General features: G+C 43.5%; 1 long non-coding RNA gene across 1 annotated transcript; it reads right to left on the bottom strand.

The window, feature by feature from the left end:
* Positions 1–4,717: 4,717 nt before the first annotated feature.
* Positions 4,718–20,074, bottom strand: LOC133765480 (uncharacterized). Its single transcript, XR_009866598.1, has 4 exons — positions 19,996–20,074; positions 9,516–9,553; positions 7,081–7,118; positions 4,718–4,976 (listed from the first exon to the last, which is right to left on the bottom strand). It is a non-coding gene; the product is annotated as an uncharacterized LOC133765480 (long non-coding RNA).
* Positions 20,075–21,982: the final 1,908 nt, after the last annotated feature.

Genomic DNA, 21,982 nt, shown 5'->3' with positions numbered 1-21,982 from the left:
CTGGGATTCAAAGGTGTGCTGCCATATTGTATGCTGGCATCTCAAGCGGCAGCTTAACCCACTGAGCCACAACACTGGACCTAACAGACTCTTCTTTTAATTCCATTTTCCATGCATGTTCAAAAAATGTCTCTCTTTGTCTGAAAGGCAGAGTTAGAGAGAGGGAGAGTCAGAGAGATCTTCCATCTTCTGATTCACACCCCAAATGACAGCAACAGCCAGGGCTGGGCCAGGACAAAGCCAGGAGCTTCATTGGGGTCTCCCACCCATGTGGCAGGGGCCAAGTAGTTTGGTCATCCACTGCTGCTTTCCCAGGTGTAGCAGCAGGGAGCTGGATCAGAAGTGGAGCAGCTGGGATAGGAATCTGTGCCCGTTAGGGATGTCAGCCTCACCGATGACAGCCTAACCTGCTGCAGCACAATGCTGGGCCCTCCCATGCATTTTTGTACACACAATTTTGTACATAAATACATGCATTAGCTCCATGTCACATATACATGCAAAAGAATTTTGTATTTATTACCTATAATATTTTATTTGATAAAAATAAACTGAAGCATATAGCACAGTGTTAATATTTTTAAATCTTCCTTTTAAATAGTGGTCATATGCCTGAGGTCTCATATTACTGTACTTCGTTCTCTTTCTTCCCTCCACAGAAGCAACCATTTTCCAAAGTCATTGCTATTTTTTCTCAACTAGTTTTATACCTTTACCATTCATGTAAGATATTCATAATCTCATTTTCCATGTTGAAAATTAAAAATCTTACAGTTTTCTAGTAGCATTTTTATTTAACTGAATTGTACAAGGAATGCTTTCATTCTTTCAAAGGCCTCAGCCAACCAAACTAAGAATTGACACTGTGGCCTAAAGCTAAGGCAAAATCATTTCTTCCTACCATCACCCGGGCTGCAGACAAGTAAAACACAAAACACAAAATAGAAAAGAGGGTCACTATCTACTACAGATCTTCAGAATACTGGCTCATTTGCCAAGCATGGAAGGAGCTGAAGAAAAATATCCAAGACATTGCCCACTGCTTTGTAAAGACGTTGTATTTTCACTAATATATCATCCATTCCACAAATTCTAACACATTGCTTTTGTGGATATGAAGTGAATGAATGTGTTTGTGTAAATACAAGGGTACTTCAAAAAGCTCATGGAAATGAATTCCTTGGGGCAAATAATTTTGAAATCCATGCACAGTTTTGTTTTTGTTTTTTTTAAGATATATGCTCATGAGTAAACCTTGTATACATGGATTCATGTATACATGTATACTGGTAGCATGGGTATGTTTTCTTTCCGGAATAACATAATTCATCCCAAGGGCCTTTATTTTGTTGATGGAAATGTTTAATCTTATCACATCACTAAGCATAGACTGCTGATTATACTATCTTTCTCACAGCTACCGTAAAGATGATAAACTGAAAACCTCATTGCCTTCTAGTCATTGTAAGTCAGTTCAAGAGTTGTGCCCTTTTACAGTTGTTCAGGCCCTATGATCTTTCTCCAAACTGAAGATGTAAGTTACTTTCCTCAAGTCTCTATTGTGTGAGCGCTGAGAGAAAACTATTAACTATTTCCCTATAGCAAGAATCGTGCCCATGAGTTGCAATTGACAAATTCCTTGAATCTCAGATTTTCTTTACCTCCTTTTGTGTCCCTTCTTTTGCAACTGGAAGGATTGACTTTAGGGTATTTCTTTCCTGATTCAAAACCTAGATGCATTGTGAAGGCATATATTTTTGTCCCTTTTATACAGCAATTGTTGATGTCTCAAAGATTTTTCACACAACCATGCCATCATCTCTAATGAGAAGAGATCCCATTAGTATCCTCCACTTTAGCATCATGAATGGAAATGCTTCATGTATTTCAGAACTTCAAAATAATGCTGCAATTAATCTAAAACATCATGCATCAAGAGGATGTCTTACTGCTACCCTCTGAAATCCCATATGTGCTCTTTTATCTCTCCAATTTGCAAATGTAAAGATATTACCAACACATATGAAATCCTTTTATTCCAAGAAATATGCACATCTTCATTCCCCCATAGATAGTTCTCGCTCAGCATCTGTGGGGAATTGATTCCATGATCCCAAAAGATAACAAAATCCATAGATGCCCCTACCCCAATATCAAGTAGAACTGTATTTGCATATAATTTATGCCACCCTCAAATATCCTTTTAAGTGACCTCTACATCTCCTACACTACCTCCTACAAATTAAATGTTCTGTAAGGAATGGAACTTATACTTCAGAGAATAATGATAATGAGAAACTTTGCATCTTATATTTTCTTTCTGGATTTGGCTGAAACCACAGGATATGAAGAGCTGCCTGTACATTTTAGTGGGCATTAAGCAGACTATAACTACCACAAAACATGATCATTTACCACAGAATTTAAAATTTTCCAGAGAATACTGAAAGCACCAGTGTAATTCCTGGTAGTGGAGAAAATATAGAAGCCAAGGCCTAGTGGGTCCAAGTGTTTATCTAAAATAGGGAATAATCAGATGGAGCTGCAATATAGGAAAACTTTATGAAATTTGTGTAAGAAAAGATTTCCAGTCTCCTCCCCCGGTATATGGCTATGTAGCGATCAAAGGAAGTTGAGAAATACACAGTTGTCTTCTGGCCCCCGAGTGACTCAGTGAGACCAGAAGAACTACCCAACTGAGCTGGGCCTCCCTCAAAGCCATAATCATGTACAAATGACTATCGAAGCCAAGAAGTCATGGCGTAATTCTTTAGGTGAACAAAGATAGAAGTGGACAGATCACTGGGTATGTCTTCTATATACTAAGCAAAGTAATGAGCTCTGCGTGTGAGAAAAAGATTTCACATCATTCACTGGATTTACAGATTCACTGATATGGGCCATCAGTAGAATATGTTTAAAACAATAGAGATTTACAACGAGAGACCGGAGCCTGGATCAAGGTGCAGCTATTTTAGAGTGGCCTCCATCTTGTAACTCAGGCCTGAACCCTAAGCCAAAAGCTCCTGAAAAGAGGACAATAAACTTCCCTTGCGATAAACTCCCCTAGCAACAGCCAATCAGCAGATAGCAGGGAAATACCTAAAGTTCCAGGTGTCTTTTCAGGCAGTTAAGGTGCTTGATAACATCCCGAAACCCTGCAGTTTGCCACATACACCCTAGCAGCTCAGGCCCTATACTTTAGCCAATCATTTTAAAAAGCATCAACCCCAAAGCCAACTTACCACCTTTACTAGGTCCATTCCCGCTGCTGGATGCACTAAATCAGAGAGAGAATTTATGGTGATTTAAGAATATTTCAGATGATTTTGCTTACAAAATTGTTGATGTAGTTCAGATGGTCTTAAAATTTCCCTTGAGTTCTGGAATGTGATTTGTATATTGAAGGTTTATGAGCATCATTCAAAGGACTGTGTTACTGAATTTTTCTTAAGTGACTTCTCATTGATGAAAATATGATAGGAATTAAAATCTAGAAGACATATATGGAAAGATGCTATGATTCACGTTTTGCTCTGGACATAGTATAATGCCAAATTTTCCTACATAACAAATTAGTGGAGTTTGATCATGGCATTCTACAGTCAGGTAACTGAGCTTACTCTTTTTTTAAAAGTGAGTGGGAACTGAGAATCACTTATTTTCTTTATGCCTTCAAGTTATAATATTTAATTATTAATGTATGATTTTCTGAAGATTCTTATAAAAGTAATATATGGTATAATGAACATCATCTTCAGGATATCCAGAATATTGAAAATAGTTATTTGTCCAGGAGGCATAAACCATTTCATAAATGGTATAAAAACATAAATGTCAAAATAGGAAAAAAATTTAAAATTACAAAACAAAAAATAAAAAGATAAAAAAAGAACAAAAGCCCCTCAAAATGAAAAATGAGAACATAAAACTCAAAAAAAACATAGGGACTGGCACTGTGACGCAATGGGTTAGCACCCTGGCCTGAAGTGCCAGCATCCCAAATGGGCACCAGTTCAAGACCTGGCTGCTCCACTTTTGATCTGGCTCTCCACTATGGCCTGGGAAAGCAGTAGAAGATGGCCCAAGTGCTTGGGCCCCTGCACCTGCGTGGGAGACACAGGAAAAGCTCCTGGCTCCTGGCTTCAGATCAGCACAGCTCCGGCCATTGCAGCCAATTGGGGAGCAAACCACCAGATGGAAGAACTCTCTCTCTGCTTCCCCTCTCTTTGTGTAACTCTGACTTTCAAGTAAATAAATAAATCTTTACAAACCTCAAAAAAATAAAGGTAGAATTAAAATGTGATTTAGTATGGACACAATTTTAAATCCATTCAAAGGATTTTATGGTATGCATCTTCATCAAATTTTAATGAGATTTTAGAATATGAGCTTTCATGAACTTTCTGTGACTTCATGATGAAAAAATGTATGAAAATGCTACCATGAAGAAAATTATGTGTGGGTTTAAATTTTTTGTGCCAGTATCAGCTCATATTTCATTCTGTTTTTATATATTTCACTGTATCCTTAAATACTGATTTTATAGTAACTGTTGCATGTCCCTTTGAACAATGGAATTGGAAATTAAAGACTGAAATGGGTTGAGCTGAAATTTTGGAATCAGATCATTATATATTCCTTTTTGAATAAGATTGCGAAGTGTGAAGTGTACAACATGATTTCCGCACAGTCAGAAAACATGACTCCTTTGAAGTCAGTTACGAGCCAATTTGTTTATTTCTGGACAGAAAGAAATATCTGTCAATTTTTTTTCTAAAAACACTCTTAGCTGCACGTTAGAGTGTAGGAAAATTAGTGATGTTCAGCTGTGAATGTGCTACCATTGAATGAAGTAAAATGATACATTTCAGAGAGTTGGGCGGCCCCCTACTAGATGTGAGTTTTGCAGCTCTGCTTTATAGGGTCGATTACTGTTGTTCCAAAGCACCAGATATGAAGAGATGGTTCCATTTCTGTTGAAATAAAAAGTGAAATAATATTCTCAGATTCTGGAGATATCCTAATTCCTGATTAAAGAACTGCCCCTAAAGATTTCACCTAAGACATGAGGTAAACATCATTAAACCAAGAAAAGACACACACGAGAAGGAACTGATAATACATGTCTCCAGGTTATGAACCAAACTTCACCCTGTAAAAAAATTGCCTTTTCCCAATAATAACCTAGGTTTGCAGAGTGCTTGCTGGTACTACTGTGGAGAAGTTAAGAGGAAGCCCTAAGAAATCATGCCAATGGAGCTCTTGAGTAACTGAGTGGACAGAGGACACAGCTGTGCCCTGGAATCCTCTTCCAATGCAGGATTCCAGTCAATTGCCATACTTGACATGGGGTCAGATTCCAGGAGTGGCATTATTTATTTCACTGAAGATAAAACCTAAGTTTTCTTAGGACATATTCATAAAGTAAACTCAGTATGAGAGAGAGAGTGGCAAAAAAAGTACTTTAAAGCCAAGTGTCACACACTCATAAAGGAGTATTTTCATGAGGTTTCTGAGACTTCATGCAGACAATTTAAGGAAAATATGTGTTAGGAAAAACCATAGATATTATACTTTCTGAACCCAACAAATCCCTACTCTTCATTTTTAGAAGATTCACCTTTATCTTTGAATGCTCTTTGTGTACAAAGCATTGGAATTAACCCCTGATAATGCAAAAGAATAAGGGCAGGTAAACTGAAAGGACCTGGTAGCTTGGAAAGTGTCCATTGGCCGGCGCCGTGGCTCAATAGGCTAATCCTCGGCCCTGTGGCGCCGGCACACCGGGTTCTAGTCCCTGTCGGGGCACCAGATTCTGGCCCAGTTGCCCTCTTCCAGGCCTGCTCTCTGCTATGCCCCGCGAGTGCAGTGGAGGATGGTCCAAGTGCTTAGGCCCTGCACCTGCATGGGAGACCAGGAGAAGCACCTGGCTCCTGGCTTCGGATCAGCGCAATGTGCCGGCTGTGGTGGCCATTGGAGGGTAAATGGCAAAAGGAAGACCTTTCTCTCTGTCTCTCTCTCTCACTGTCCACTCTGCCTGTCAAAAAAAAAAAAAGAAAAAGAAAAAGAAAGTGTCCATTCAGTGTGCAACTGTGAACAAACATGGAACCACTTGATGCAAAATGGTTGTCTTGTTGTAGGTGCCTCTTGGGCAATTCTCTACACAGGAATTCCATCCATTCTTGGACAGAAACTGAATGTGTCAAGCAAAAATAGAAAACTTGTGCAAGCAGTGCTTACTGTGAGGTTAAATGAAGTGCATGGGGAAAAAAATCCTAAGGAGTCATGGTAACTGTGCTCTTCTGTAACTCAGAAGTCAGAGGACAGTGCACTGGGTGGGCCCATACCAAGCTCAGGCTTGGCATCCTCTCCTGCTGGAGAATTCGCTCAGTCATTATACTGGACACTGGTCTGGTCTGCAGTAGCAGGGTAATTTGTTCTGCTGAAGAAACACCAGGGAGCAGGAAAAATAATGTTAGGTGAGAGCATGATACACTCATGGTGTGGAGTTCAGGAGGTTTCTGAGACAGCTTAGAGATAAGCTTATGAAAAGATACCATTGATGAGCAAATTGACACCTAGAGTAATTGTTCTTTTGGACCAAAACAACTTCCTGTTGTACCTTGATTCTTATATTTTAGTTTTTGTCTTTGAATACCAAATTGTGTTGCAGCATTAGAACTACATTTAATGAAGGATAAGAAAAAAATGAAACAAACTTGTAGCTTGGAAAATGTGAATTCAGTGTTGTGCTTCAAACAAGTGTGAGGAAAACATGAAGACTATGTAGTCTTAGTTTATGGGCCTCATGGGCAATTCTCTACCAAGGAACTTCACCCACCAGGGGAAGAAACTGAAGATATTTCAAGCAAAGTTTAAAACAAACATTTTGAAATAGTAGTCCTTAGTCTTACGTTAAGTAAAATACAGAGAAAAGAAAAGAAAATCTTAAGGAGAAGAGATCCTAACTCAGCTTTCCAGCCACTTGGAATGCAGAGGACAGAGGACATAGGTGGGCCCATCTAGGCTCAGGCGTGGCATCCTGTGCCATTTCGAGATTTTGGCCATTCACCCTACCTGGTATTGTGTCAACAGCAGCGGTAGCATTACAGCACCTGCAGAATGACAAACAAAAGTTGTCAAGATATTTCAGACAACAGACCCATCTCAACATCTGATGGCAGCAAAATAAATTTGAAATCCAAGAAAATTGGCTCCTATTGTGGACTTGAATGAGTTTTCTGATACATCATTAAAATCAGTTTCTTAAAATATGGATAATGAAAAAGCCCATAGTTTAACAATTTTAGAACAAAATTCTTGTTTAAATTCATTCTTAGGTTTTTTTTTCCCCTTTTATCCTTGACTATTATTTGTATCTTAACAATCACAACTACTCTTTCAGAAGACAAAAAGATTTATGATAAAAATCAAAGGTCTGGTAACTTGGAAAGTGCCCATTTGGTGTTTCTCTAGGAGTCAAGGATAGAATAGGAGGAATAAAAAAATGGAGTAGATGAGGTGAATTGCTCCACGGGAAATTCCCTGGCAAGGAACTCCATGCTTCCTGCACAGGATCTGAAGAGTCCAAGCCAAGTTAGAAAACTTCTACAAACATTTCTGCACAATAGTTCTTAGTGTAAAGTTAAAAGATTTGTCCAGAAAGATAAAATACTGGTGCTTTGGCACAGTAGGTTAATCCTCCACCTGCAGTGCCAGCATCTCATATAGGTACCGGTTCTAGTCGCAGTTGCTTCTCTTCTGGTCCAGCTCTCCACCATGGCCTGGGAAAGCAGTAGAAGTTGGCCCAAGTGCTCCAGCCCCTGCACCCATGTGGAAGGCCTGGAAGAAGCTCTTGTCTGCTGTCTTTGGACCGGTGCAACTCTGGCTATTGTGGTCATTTGGGGAGTGAACCAGCAGATGGAAGACCTTTCTCTGTCTCTCTCTCACTGTCTGTAATTCTACCTCGCAAATAAATAAATTTTAAAAATCTTTAAAAGAAATAGAGAAAACCCTAAGGAATCAGGCCAGCTATACTCATAATAAGTAAGAAAAAGAGGAGAGAAAACATCAGTAGGCCCACTGCAAGGTTAGGCCTGGTATCCTCTCCCCGTGGAAGATTTTTGTCAGTCACCATATTTGACACCGAATGGGATTCCCCTGGAGTGTCATTCATTCCATTGCAGAAAAAACTAAAGCTGTCTTAAAATATTTTCATAAGACAGACTCATCTCAGTATCAGATAGTAATAACAAACTACTTTAAATACCAGCATCCTACACTTACAATGGGGATTTTCATGAGGTTTCTGAGACTTCATGTAGAAAGGCTAAGGAAAATATATGTTCTGGATTCATTTTTAGGTGTCTTATTTTTACCTTTGAACACTATTTGTGTAGAAAGCACTGAAATTACCCTGCATTATGGCAAAGGCATAAGGAGATACTGATACTATCTGGTAACATGAAAAGTGTCCATGCAGCGTGCAACTTTGAGACAACAATAGAATAACAATGCAAAACACTTTTCTGATTTTAGGTGCCTCTTGGGCAATTCTCTACCCAGGAATTCCATCCATTCTTCATGCACAGAAACTGAAGATGTCAAACAACATTAGAAAACATGTGCAAGCATTCTAGAAAGCTTAGTTCATACTGTGAGGTGAAATGAAGTTTATCGGGAAAAAATATCCTAAGGAATCATGTCAACTGTGCTCTCCAGTAACTCAGAAGACAGAGTACAGTAGACACGGGTGGTCCCATAGAAGGTCAGACTTCTCATCTTCTACCACTGGAGGATTTTGGTCAGTGAATATACATGACACTGTTCTGGTTTGGAGTGGTGGGAGAAATTTCTTATGTTGAAGAAAAACCAGGGGTTGTCTTAGTATATTTGAAGACAACATATTCATTTCAACATGGAGCAACAGTAAAAGAAAAAATATACTGAAACATAATGCACCCATGATGTGGACTTCATGAGACTTCTAAGAGGTAAGTTTATGTAAATACAATGGATGAGAACTTGATGCACAGGTTTAACAATTTGGGGGAGCAAAACAAGTCCTCATGCTAACTTCCTTCTTACATTGTTTAATTTTTGTCTTTGAATACATTGTGTACTGACCGCTACACTACCCCTTGGTAAAGCCAAAGGAAAAGGATGGAAAAAAATGAAAGAAACTGGCAAGTTGGAAAATTCCCACTCAGTGTACTCCAGCAAACAAATGATAGAAAAACATGAAGCAAAACACTAGTCTTAGTTTAGATACCTCAATGACAATTCTCTACTAAAGTACTCCTTCCTGTGAGGAAACTAAGGTTTTCAAGCAAAGTGAGAAAACTCAAACAGATATTTTTGAAAAGTAGCCCCTAGTGTTAGGTTAAAGGAAGTGCATAGAAATGAAGAAAAATACTAAGGACTGACACTAACTCAGCTCTTTAGTAACTCAGAATGCAGAGGACAGAAGGCTTCAGCTGCCATTGCAAAATGTTTTTACTCGGTCATCATACCTTACACTGGTGCACACTCCAGGGTAGCATTAAATCACCTGTGGAAGGTAAATCAAAAGTTTTCTTAGGATATTTGCAGAATGCAATCATTTTATCAACTGACAACAGGAAAACATTATTTGAACCCATAGAAATATATGCTCATAATGTGGATTTTCATGAGTTTTCTGACACAAGAGAAACATAGGTTTATAAAGAGAGGTACAATGAGAAAGTGGCTCATAGATTTAATGATTCAGCAACAAAAATGCCAATTTCAAATATATCCTTAGATTCCTTATTTCTATCCTTAAATATCATTTGTGACTTAACAATTGCAAACACCCCTCAATAAAGAAAAAGCCAGGTATAGACAAAAGGAAAGGATACGGTAACTTGGAAAGTGCCCATTCCGTGTTCTGCTGGGAGCCACACAGAGAACAACATGAAACAAAAGCTTTGCCTTAGATTAGAGCCCTCAAGGACAATCTCTGCTGAGCAATTCCATCCTTCCTGGATAACAACTGAAGAGACCAAGTCAAGTTAGTGGTCACATGAATATTTTGAAAATGGATTCTTTGTGTAAACTTAAAGAAACTGTATGGAAGTAAGAAGAAATCCTAAGGAAATACACCAAAGTGCTTTTCAGTAACTAAGAAGATAAAGTGCAAAAGGAAAGTGTGGTTCCACTCTAGATTTGGGCTGAAGATCATGGTCAGTCACACACCTTGACACTGATTGGATTTCCATTGTGGTGTTACTTATTCTGTTGATGAAAAGAACTAAGGCTGTCTAATGGTGTTTTCAGAAAACAGGCCCATATCAATATGCACATGGTTTAAAATAAATTATTTTACACCCCACCATGTTTAATTCATAATGATGATTGTCATGAACTTTATGGTACCCCCAAAAGAGAAGTAAAGGAAAACGCATGAGAACAAAACAGAGGCCAGCGCCGCAGCTCAATAGGCTAATCCTCCGCCTTGTGGCGCCGGCACACCGGGTTCTAGTCCCGGTCGGGGCACCGATCCTGTCCCGGTTGCCCCTCTTCCAGGCCAGCTCTCTGCTGTGGCCAGGGAGTGCAGTGGAGGATGGCCCAAGTGCTTGGGCCCTGCACCCCATGGGAGACCAGGAGAAGCACCTGGCTCCTGCCATCGGATCAGCGCGGTGCGCCGGCCACAGCGCGCCTACCGCGGTGGCCATTGGAGGGTGAACCAACGGCAAAAGGAAGACCTTTCTCTCTGTCTCTTTCTCTCGCTGTCCACTCTGCCTGTCAAAAAAAAAAAAAAAAAAAAAGAGAACAAAACAGATAGATAGGAGAGTTGTTTTGAAAAATACAATTCTTATTTTAAATTTCTTCAAGATTTTTTTTTGTATTTGAACAGCAGCTGAGAACAAAGCATCAGATGACCTTAGGATATAGCAAAGGGTAAAGATAGAAAATCCCAAAGTTTCTGGTAACTTGCAAAGTGCCCATAGAATGTGCAACTGTGGCCAGTGAGAGAAGATGTGCTTCCACATGATGGTCTTGTACAGGTGTCACATGGGCAAATCTCTATCGAGGAAATACATCCTTCCGTGGCAGAAACTAAAGGTTTCAGGAACATTAAGAAAACATAGCCAAACATTCTGGGAAAAGTAGCTCTCAGCATTAGCCTGAAAGCATGGTAGCCATATTGAAGAGGAGTTCTCAGAACTTATGCCACATGAAATTTTCAGCATCTCATAGATCAGAAGACATAAAACATATGGACCCCTACTGAGCTGAGGCATGGTATCATTTGCCACTGAAAGGCTCTAGTCAGTCACCATGCCTGATTCTGGGTCTGACTCCAGTGAGACTATCATACTTCCTGTGGAAGAAAAAACAAAAGTTGCCTAAGTAGATTTTCAGATGCAGATCCAACTCCATGTCAGAAAGCAGGAACACAAGTGATCTCCAACCCAAACAACACATTCTCATAATGTGGATGTTCACAAGTTTTCTGAGACATAATAAGGCTAAGTCTATAAAAATTCAAATTAGGAGAAAATGGGGAGATGTTGTCATGTTTTGAGAGAAAAACAACTGGCAAGTTGAAAATCATTCTTAGAGGTTTGTTTATGTCCTTGGCAATCATGTGAGTTTAAAGAATTTCCCTTCCACTTGGAGAAAATGAGACAACAGTCACAGATGAAAAGAAAGGATCCAGTTGTCGGGGCTAGTGGCCCTGGCCCGACATGAGATGCAGCAGGCTGACGCTGTCCCTTATCTAATCCTGTTTCTTGTACTTTTGTTCTGTAGGCACAAGATTTTTCATCCCACATTCCTGCAGGCAGGATGTGACTTCTGATGAAGGTTTATGATGTTCTTTGCTCTATCTGCAGAGCTTGTACCCTGATCTTTGCTACCTTGTAAACTTGTTTCGTTCCTGTGCTATGCATGATTGCACACAATGAATGTTATCTGTATGGGGCCTGGGGTATATACCCTTGTGTTTCTTGGTGCTCGTGGCTAGAGACTGAAGGGTTTCCTTAGGGAGACTGCCTCCAGTCCCTCATCGCCGGGCCCCCTACTTTGGCTTGGAACGCGACGAGGCAATAAACGTGGTGATGAATTGACTGACTGCTGCGTGTCTCTGTGTGGTTTGTCAGGTGGCCTCCGACATCCAGTAATTCAGAAAGTGCTCTCTCCATGTCCCAGTGGGAGCCACAAAAGAACAATATGATGCACAACCCGATTCAGGATCCAGGATCCCTCCCCCAAATCGGAGCTGCAGTGGGCGGGGAGCAGCCATCTTGTTTGTTTACATATGGGCTTAAAGGAGAACTGCCTCTGCCTCCACACGAACCTTCGGAGGTGGGGCCCAAAGGTGGAGTGGAGGGACACTGCACTCCTTGCGCAGGGGCAGGCAGCGAGGGAGGGCAGCTCATAGCCCTGACACCAGTCTACTCAAGTTTCCAGAAAGAAAAAAAATTAAATAGCACCCACAGGAAGAGGGCAGGATCCAGGGGGATGCACTGAAGGATCGAAAACGCAAGGATCCTTAGGAGCCGCCCCACCCACAATCAGAGCTGCAGCAGGCAGAGTGCAGCCATCCTGTTTGTTTACATTCGGGCTTAAAGGAGGCTGGCCTCTGCTTCGGAGGAGGAAGCAGCAGGGGCAGAGTCCAAAGGTGGTCTGGAGCTACTTGACACTCCTCACGCAGGAGGTGCAGTGAGAGTGGCTGACCAACGAACCCCAGGCACAGACACATAAGGGCGAACATAGGAACAAGGAAACCGGCCCCCAAGGGGCAGAGATTGGCACCTGAAAGCCCTGACACCAGCCCACACAAGTTACAAAAAATAAATAAATAAGCAAAACATAAATAAGCAAACTCTAGAAGCAGAGCAGCCTGCTTACACTGGATATTGGTACAGACTCAGCAGCCCACAGCAGAGGGAAATCAACCTGAAAAACCACCCAGACGGAATGCCAAAAAACAAAACAAAAACCCACAACAAGAAGATAGAAGAACACATAAACTTGCCAATGGAGCAGGCTAAACCAACCATAACAGAGGCTGAAGAAGAAGAATTTTAAACCATGCCAGAAAAAGAATTCAGAAAATTAATAATAAGATTACTTAGAAATAATGAGAAACAGTGTCGAGAGTGGAATGAAAAACAAGCCCAAGGATTAGAGATCCTAAAGAGAAGCCAGAATGAAATACTGGAAATGAAAAACTCAATTGACCATATAAAAACACCGTGGATTCCCCCGGAAATCAAACAGATGAAATAGAAGACCGAATATCAGAATTCGAAGACAAACTTCCAGAAATAATACAGTCAGTTCAAACGCAGGAAGAAGAAATGAAAAAATTAAAAAAATATGGTCGGAGACCTACAAGATTCAATCAAACGGTGTAATGTTCAGTTAATAGGAGTCCCTGAGGGGGTGGAAAGAGAGAATGGATTGGAAGGTGTTTTCAATGAAATAACATCAGAAAACTTCAAACAAAGGCAACTGGATAACAACAGGCAAATTCAAAGATAGCCAGGACTCCAAACAGGGTAGACCAGAAGAGAAATTCACCATGACACATTGTGGCAACACTCAGCTCAGTGACACACAAAGAACAAATCCTAAAATGTGCCAGAGAAAAACGACAGATCACATTCAGGGGTAAGTTAATCAGACTCACCCCAGACTTCTCATCGCAAACACTACAGGCAAGGAGACAATGGCATGATATATTTCAAGTTTTAAAAGACAAACAATGCCAACCTAGAATACTATACCCTGCAAAGCTATCATTTATGAATGAAGGGGAAATAAAGATCTTCCAAGACAAACAGAAACTGAAAGGATTTGTAACCATGCATCCAGCCCTACAACACTTGCTCAAAGATGTGCTGCACACAGAAATACAAAAACAAGAACTTCACTACCAAAAAAAGCGAATGTAGAGTAACCTACACACAAAGTTCAAAATACATAAACAGCTCCTTTAGGAAACATGAATGAGAAAAGACAGTACTTAACAGTAATCACACTGAATGTGAATGGTCTTAATTCTACTACCAAAAGACATAGACTAGCTGATTGGATCAAGAAAGAGAATCCATCTATATGCTGCCTTCAGGAGACACACCTTATCAGCAAAGATGCACGCAGACTGAAAGTGAAAGGATGGAAAAAGATACTCCAAGCTAACAGAAATCAAAAAAGAGCTGGAGTGGCCATCCTGATATCAGACAAAATAGACTTGAACATAAAAACTATTAAAAGAGACAGAGAAGGGCACTATATAATGATTAAAGGATCTACCCAACAGGAAGACATTACTATTATAAATGCATACGCACCTAATAACAGGGTGCCTGGCTACCTGAAAGAATTACTAAAGGATTTAAAGGGAGATATAGATTCAAATACAATAGTAACAGGGGACTTCAACACCCCACTCTCACCAATGGACAGATCAAACAAATGGATAGACCAATGGAACAGAATAGAAACACCGGAGATCAATCCAAACATCTATTACCAACTCATATTTGACAAAGGACCTAAAACCAACCCCTGGAACAAGGACAGCCTCTTCAACAAATGGTGATTGGAAAACTGGATGTCCACATGTCGAAGTATGAAGCAAGACCCCTACCTTGCACCTTATACAAAAATCCACTCAACATGGATCAAAGAACTAGAGATGCGCCACAACACCATAAAACTAATTGAGAGCATAGGGGAAACCCTTCAAGATATTGGAACAGGCAAAGAATTCCTGGAGAAGACCCCAGAGGCACGGGTAATCAAAGATAAAATAAACAAATGGGATTACCTCAAATTGAAGAGTTTCTTTACAGCAAAGGAAACAGTCAAGAAAGTGAAGAGGCAACCGACAGAATGGGAGACATTATTTGCAAACTACACAACAGATAAAGGATTAACAACTAGAATCTATAAAATGATCAAAAAAACACCACAAAATCAAAACAAACAACCCAATAAAAAATGGGCCAAGGTCCTTAACAGACATTTTTCAAAAGAGGAAATCCAAATGGCCAACAGGCACATGAAAAAATGTTCAGGATCCCTAGCCATCAGGGAAATGCAGATCAAAACCACAATGAGGTTTCACCTCACCCCGGTTAGATTGGCTTACATACAGAAATCAACCAACAACAGATGCTGGCGAGGATGTAGGGGAAAAGGGACACTAATCCACTGTTGGTGGGAATGCAAACTGGTAAAGCCACTATGGAAGACAGTTTGGAGAGTCCTCAGGATCCTGAATATAGCACTACACATGACCCAGCCATCCCACTCCTTGGAATTTACCCAAATGGAATTAAAGGGGAGAAAAAAGAGCCATTTGCACCTCAATATTTGTTGCAGCTCAATTCACAATAGCTAAGACATGGAATCAACCTAAATGTCCATCAACGGATGACTGGATAAAGAAACTATGGGATATGTACTCTATGGAACACTATACAGCAGTAAAAAAACAATGAAATCGGGGCATTCACAACAAAATGGAGGAAGCTGGAAAACATCATGCTGAGTGAAATAAGCCAGTCCAAAAGGGACAAATATCATATGTTCTCCCTGATCGATGGCAACTGAACGAGTATCTAAAATGATACCCATTGAAGTGAAATGGACACTATGAGAAACAATGACATGATCAGCCCTTGCCTAGACTATTGAGGAACAACTTACTATTTTATTCCTTTTAGTATTTTTGTTGTTGTTATTGTTGTTGCTCTGTTTGTTCTACATACGACCACTGGTTGAACTCTGTAATCAATACACAATCATTCTTAGGCATTTAAAATTAACAGAAAAGTGATCTCTATTACATAGGAGTGGGAATAAGAGAGGGAGGCGATATATAGGTTGGCACATGCTCACTCGGACTTACCTCCAATGGTGGCACTAGAAATGCGCCAGGGGATTTCAACTCAGTCTTACCAAGGAGGCAGGTACCAATGCCAGTGCACTTGGTAAAGTGATAAGTATAAATACACAACCGATCCAAAAGATAGGGTATATGTCGAAGAGATCTCACAAATAAGACCAGTGTAAGCAAATAATGAAGGATAGAATTAAAAGGCAAAGAATGATCCTGCGGGGGAAGCAGGACACACAGCAGACTCATAGAATGGCAAACGCCCAAAACAGCACTCCTGCCTCAGAATCAACCCTTGGGACATTCGAATCTGGCTAAAAGGTCCATGAGAGTCTCACAGGCATGGAAAGCCATGACACGGTGGCAAAAATAATCTAAATGAAAGATCCTGGTGAACAAGACCCCAGCAGAAGGAGCAGGCCATCAAGGAGAGAGGCGCTTTTCTCTGAAGGGAGGAAGGAACCTCCACTGTGATACGGCCTTGACTAAACAAGTTCAGAGTTGGTGAACTCAAGGGGCTTCCATAGCCTAGACAGCTCACTGCAAGATTCTCGGGTGATTGCTGATGTCATAAATAAGTGCCAATTGTTAAATCAACAACGGGAGTCACTGGGTACATGCTCCCCATGTAGGATCTCTGTCCTTAATGTGTTTTACTATGAAACTTATAAACAACACTACTAGTCGAACAATACCCTATACCTTGTGCAGTTGTGTGAGGGCAGCCTGTTGAAATCCTTGCTTAGTATATATACTAAGTTGATCTTCAGTGTATGAAGGTAATTGAAAATGAAACTCAATGAAGGGCGGGATGGGAGAGGGAGTGGGAGAGGAGAGGGCCGTGGGAGGGAGGGAGGTTGGGGGGGAAGCCACAACACTACAAAAGTTTCTCTTTGTAAATTCACATTTATTAAATAAAAAATTCAAAAAAAAGAATAATATGATGCACAACCCACTGTCCCTAGTACAGGAGCCACATGGATAACTCCATCAAGGAATCTGGTCCCTCCTGGACAGCAACTGAAGACTTAAATTCACATGACAAAGTCATGCAAATATTTAGGCAAGTTTATCCTTCATGGAGGGCTCCAGAAATGTAGATACGATGCGACAAGCTACTAAACAACCATGCCAACTCTTCAGTAAAGCAACAGAGTACAAATGACATGTCTGACAAATGCCAAGCTCAGGCATGCCCTTCTCTTTGCATGGAGGATTTGGGCCAGGTATATGTGTGGAAATGGTTAGGATTTCCCTGTTGGTTAGATTGATTCTGATGCAGATATACCTAAAATTGTCTTAGGATAGGTTGAGAAAACACATTCGACCTGCTATTACAAGCAAATCAATGATTTGACATCCGAGCAAATGGTACTCAAAATCAACACTTTCTGGAGGTTTCTGAGACATCATAAACTAACAATCAACTACATATCAGAAGTACCAAATGCAAAGATAGAATACTACAAGGAAAAAAGTGTATGGCACGTGGTGGTATAGAACTTGTGTACCAAGCATTGCAGTGACCATAAACAGCTGCAAAAGCATAAGGAGAGAGAAACTGAACATCTTTGTAATCTTGGAAAGTGCATATTGAGTGTGCACCTGTGAGGCCAGTGTAGAGCCACAGGAAGCAAACTGGCTATCTCAGTAAATGTGCCCCAAGAGCAATGTTGTACCTAGGAACTCTATCCTTCCAGGACAGAAAATCAAAGGTTTCCAGCAACCTAAGAAACACAAAGGAAAAATTGAAAAAGTAACCCCTAGTGTTCAGAGAAAGGATCAGCAGAGAATATCAAAGGAACTTGTAAGGCATTCTGATATGTGAGCACATCAAGTGCTCAAGAGAACAGAGGTTAGAACAGAAGTGTACCCAAAGGGAGACTGGTGCTAGCAGCATTGGACACAGTTTGGGTTTGATCAGTTATCATACCATCCTAAATGTCAGATTCCCATGTAATCATCAGGTCTTTGGGCAAGGGAAAGAAAATAAGTCCTCGGTGATTTTTCAGACAGTATACCCATTTCCACATCAGAGAGGAATAAAATCAATATCTCTGAAACACAGAGATGAACACACTCACAATGGATATTCCTGACAATTCTGACTCATGATCCCGTACAGGGAAACATGCATTATGGGAAATGGCTCATGGATTTCAAACAGCTGGAGTAAAATCATTTCCTGTGCTCCACTCATTCTTAAAGGTTTTCTTTCTGTCCAAGGACATATCTTGATACTCCTAATTGCAAAGACAATTCCAGACATCCAAAGAATAGAGAAAGATGTAATGAGAGATCTGGTAACGTACAAATGGGACAAATGGTGTCTACTTGGGAGACAAGTAAAGTCACAGGTAGTCCAAAAGTGTTTTTTAGTTTGGCATCATCTCAGACGATATCTGAAAAAATTTCTACTATATTTACAAATGTTCGAATGGGGAAAACAGGAATGGAACGACATGCAAATGTAGGTGCAGGTTGGCTCCACTGCACACTGCAGCATTAGGTTCAGCGAAAAAACTTGACACTTGATTAGGGTTCTGCTATTATATCATCCATGGAAGGATCCAGGCATAGTGAATTGAGTGACTGAGAAGACAGATTCCATTCAGCATTAGTATAGAATAACAAAAAATAATTTCCTAACTAAACAGTAAGGAAGAAAAACTAAAAGGCTCGGAGAACATTCAAAAATGCCGAGTCATTATGCAGCAGTGTTCAGCCAATGATAGGATTCATGAGGACAAATGGCAGTCAGGGAGGACACGACTTGCACACGAGCACCTCTACACTGAAGAAACGCATCTATATTGAGCAAAAGTATGAAGATTCCAAAACAGGTTGAAAACACAGACACGTTGTCAGAATAATTAGACACTTAGCAATAACATTCCACCACAAAAATGTCACATCAAAAGGAACAAAACCAGTAACTCTAAAGCACAAACCACACATGAGCCAAAGAGACTGCTCATAAGTTCAACTGAGGGCGCTACAAGTTTGGGGACAACCTTGTGTAACAAGATTAGAGAGACCACAGCACCTACAAAGAAACAGAAAAAAACAGAAAATCTTGGATTCACAGAAAGAGGACACTGAGAAAAATCTCCTAAATCAAGGCAAATTACAGGAAACAAAATACATATTAGAGTGCAAAGACAAAATGGTCACGGAGAGAGACTGTGCCACTAAGGGACAGAAACAAAAAAAAAAAGAAAACATTTAAGGAAGGTTAGGAAAAGCGAAGCAAAAGAGATTCAAAAAGCACTTTTAAACAAGTTCAAACACTGATAGACAAAATGAAAAATACATGAAAGCAAAAGACAAGGGAATCTTAGGACACAGGACAACTTCTAGGAAAAAATAATCACTAGGAGACAGCTTCCCGACCAAGAGGGAATAGGAAAGCCCTCATTCTCACTCCAGGAGCTCTGGCAACTCAGCACGGGCGTGTGCCTACGCAACAAAAAATCCCACCGAAGGGAAACTGAAGGCAGGCACCAGGGCCAGGCCGGGGAGGGGCCGGGGCAAGGACATCTCAGGAGAAGCAGAGGCCCAGAGGACCATCCTTGCGGAGCGCAGCGTGCCCGCGCCTAAGTCCCCTGCGCACACTGGGCCACCAGGGGCAGTGGGGCACTCCACGCCAGGTCCCGGGAGCCTTCTGCACTCGCAGCCTGCGTGGCAACTCAAGGCATGCTGGTGGGACTGCTGCACCGGACGGGGCCATGGCAGGAGCAGACGTGGGGAACAGGAAGCATAGCCCCCTCCCGGACGGGTTAGGAGACCCCAGCGGGGAGAAACGGACGCCTTGCACACAGGCCCAGGCAGCGTGCAGCCAAGCTGAGAACCCGGGAGCACACACGGCCCCGTGTCGGAGCACCCGACTCGCACCGCGGCCCCTCTCTCTGCCAGGAAGCACATCCTTCCTGGCAGAGAGCCGAGGATGCCACCGCAGCTCCAGAGCACTGGCCAGGGGTTCGGGACCAGGAGTCGCTGGGCGACCGCTTCCCGGTCCCGGAGGGACTAGGAAAGCCCCCTTCTCGCTCCAGGAGCTCCGGCAACCCCGCGGGCACCCAGGGGCAGAGGACACAAGACGCCCGGGCCCCTACCGTGGTCGGGCTCGGTGCAAACGTCGGGCGCATCCGTGCGCGAAGGCGGAACGTCCGGAAGAGGTTCCCGGGTGCCGGGCTCTGCCGTGTCTGCGGAAGAAGAGAGAGAGTACATAGCATACTTGGCCTGAGTTGAGTGAGGGTCTTTTCAGACAACACACCTGCCTCCGCCTAGAAGATCAGGCAGAAAAGGTTCTCCCAGCCCCACATCTCCCCTCGCCTAACGTGGGTACCTAGGTCATAAGGAGAAGCACGGGCGTGTGCCTACGCAACAAAAAATCCCACCGAAGGGAAACTGAAGGCAGGCACCAGGGCCGGGCCGGGGAGGGGCCGGGGCAAGGACATCTCAGGAGAAGCAGAGGCCCAGAGGACCATCCTTGCGGAGCGCGGCGTGCCCGCGCCTAAGTCCCCTGCGCACACTGGGCCACCAGGGGCAGTGGGGCACTCCACGCCAGGTCCCGGGAGCCTTCTGCACTCGCAGCCTGCGTGGCAACTCAAGGCATGCTGGTGGGACTGCTGCACCGGACGGGGCCATGGCAGGAGCAGACGTGGGGAACAGGAAGCATAGCCCCCTCCCGGACAGGTTAGGAGACCCCAGCGGGGAGAAACGGACGCCTTGCACACAGGCCCAGGCAGCGTGCAGCCAAGCTGAGAACCCGGGAGCACACACGGCCCCGTGTCGGAGCACCCGACTCGCATCGCGGCCCCTCTCTCTGCCAGGAAGCACATCCTTCCTGGCAGAGAGCCGAGGATGCCACCGCAGCTCCAGAGCACTGGCCAGGGGTTCGGGACCAGGAGTCGCTGGGCGACCGCTTCCCGGTCCCGGAGGGACTAGGAAAGCCCCCTCCTCGCTCCAGGAGCTCCGGCAACCCCGCGGGCACCCAGGGGCAGAGGACACAAGACGCCCGGGCCCCTACCGTGGTCGGGCTTGGTGCAAACGTCGGGCGCATCCGTGCGCGAAGGCGGCACGTCCGGGAGAGGTTCCCGGGTGCCGGGCTCCGCCGTGTCTGCGGAAGAAGAGAGAGAGTACATAGCATACTTGGCCTGAGTTGAGTGAGGGTCTTTTCAGACAACACACCTGCCTCCGCCTAGAAGATCAGGCAGAAAAGGTTCTCCCAGCCCCACATCTCCCCTCGCCTAACGTGGGTACCTAGGTCAGTAAGGAGAAGCACGGGCGTGTGCCTATGCAACAAAAAATCCCACCGAAAGGAAACTGAAGGCAGGCACCAGGGCCGGGCCGGGGAGGGGCCGGGGCAAGGACATCTCAGGAGAAGCAGAGGCCCAGAGGACCATCCTTGCGGAGCGCGGCGTGCCCGCGCCTAAGTCCCCTGCGCACACTGGGCCACCAGGGGCAGTGGGGCACTCCACGCCAGGTCCCGGGAGCCTTCTGCACTCGCAGCCTGCGTGGCAACTCAAGGCATGCTGGTGGGACTGCTGCACCGGACGGGGCCATGGCAGGAGCAGACGTGGGGAACAGGAAGCATAGCCCCCTCCCGGACGGGTTAGGAGACCCCAGCGGGGAGAAACGGACGCCTTGCACACAGGCCCAGGCAGCGTGCAGCCAAGCTGAGAACCCGGGAGCACACACGGCCCTGTGTCGGAGCACCCGACTCGCACCGCGGCCCCTCTCTCTGCCAGGAAGCACATCCTTCCTGGCAGAGAGCCGAGGATGCCACCGCAGCTCCAGAGCACTGGCCAGGGGTTCGGGACCAGGAGTCGCTGGGCGACCGCTTCCCGGTCCCGGAGGGACTAGGGAAGCCCCCTTCTCGCTCCAGGAGCTCCGGCAACCCCGCGGGCACCCAGGGGCAGAGGACACAAGACGCCCGGGCCCCTACCGTGGTCGGGCTCGGTGCAAACGTCGGGCGCATCCGTGCGCGAAGGCGGCACGTCCGGGAGAGGTTCCCGGGTGCCGGGCTCCGCCGTGTCTGCGGAAGAAGAGAGAGAGTACATAGCATACTTGGCCTGAGTTGAGTGAGGGTCTTTTCAG

The sequence above is a fragment of the Lepus europaeus genome, chromosome 8 (assembly GCF_033115175.1).
Source record: "Lepus europaeus isolate LE1 chromosome 8, mLepTim1.pri, whole genome shotgun sequence".
NCBI classification, from domain to species: domain Eukaryota; kingdom Metazoa; phylum Chordata; class Mammalia; order Lagomorpha; family Leporidae; genus Lepus; species Lepus europaeus.
The sequence above is the reverse complement of the archived record's forward strand: the minus strand, read 5'-3'. Positions and strand labels throughout refer to the sequence as shown.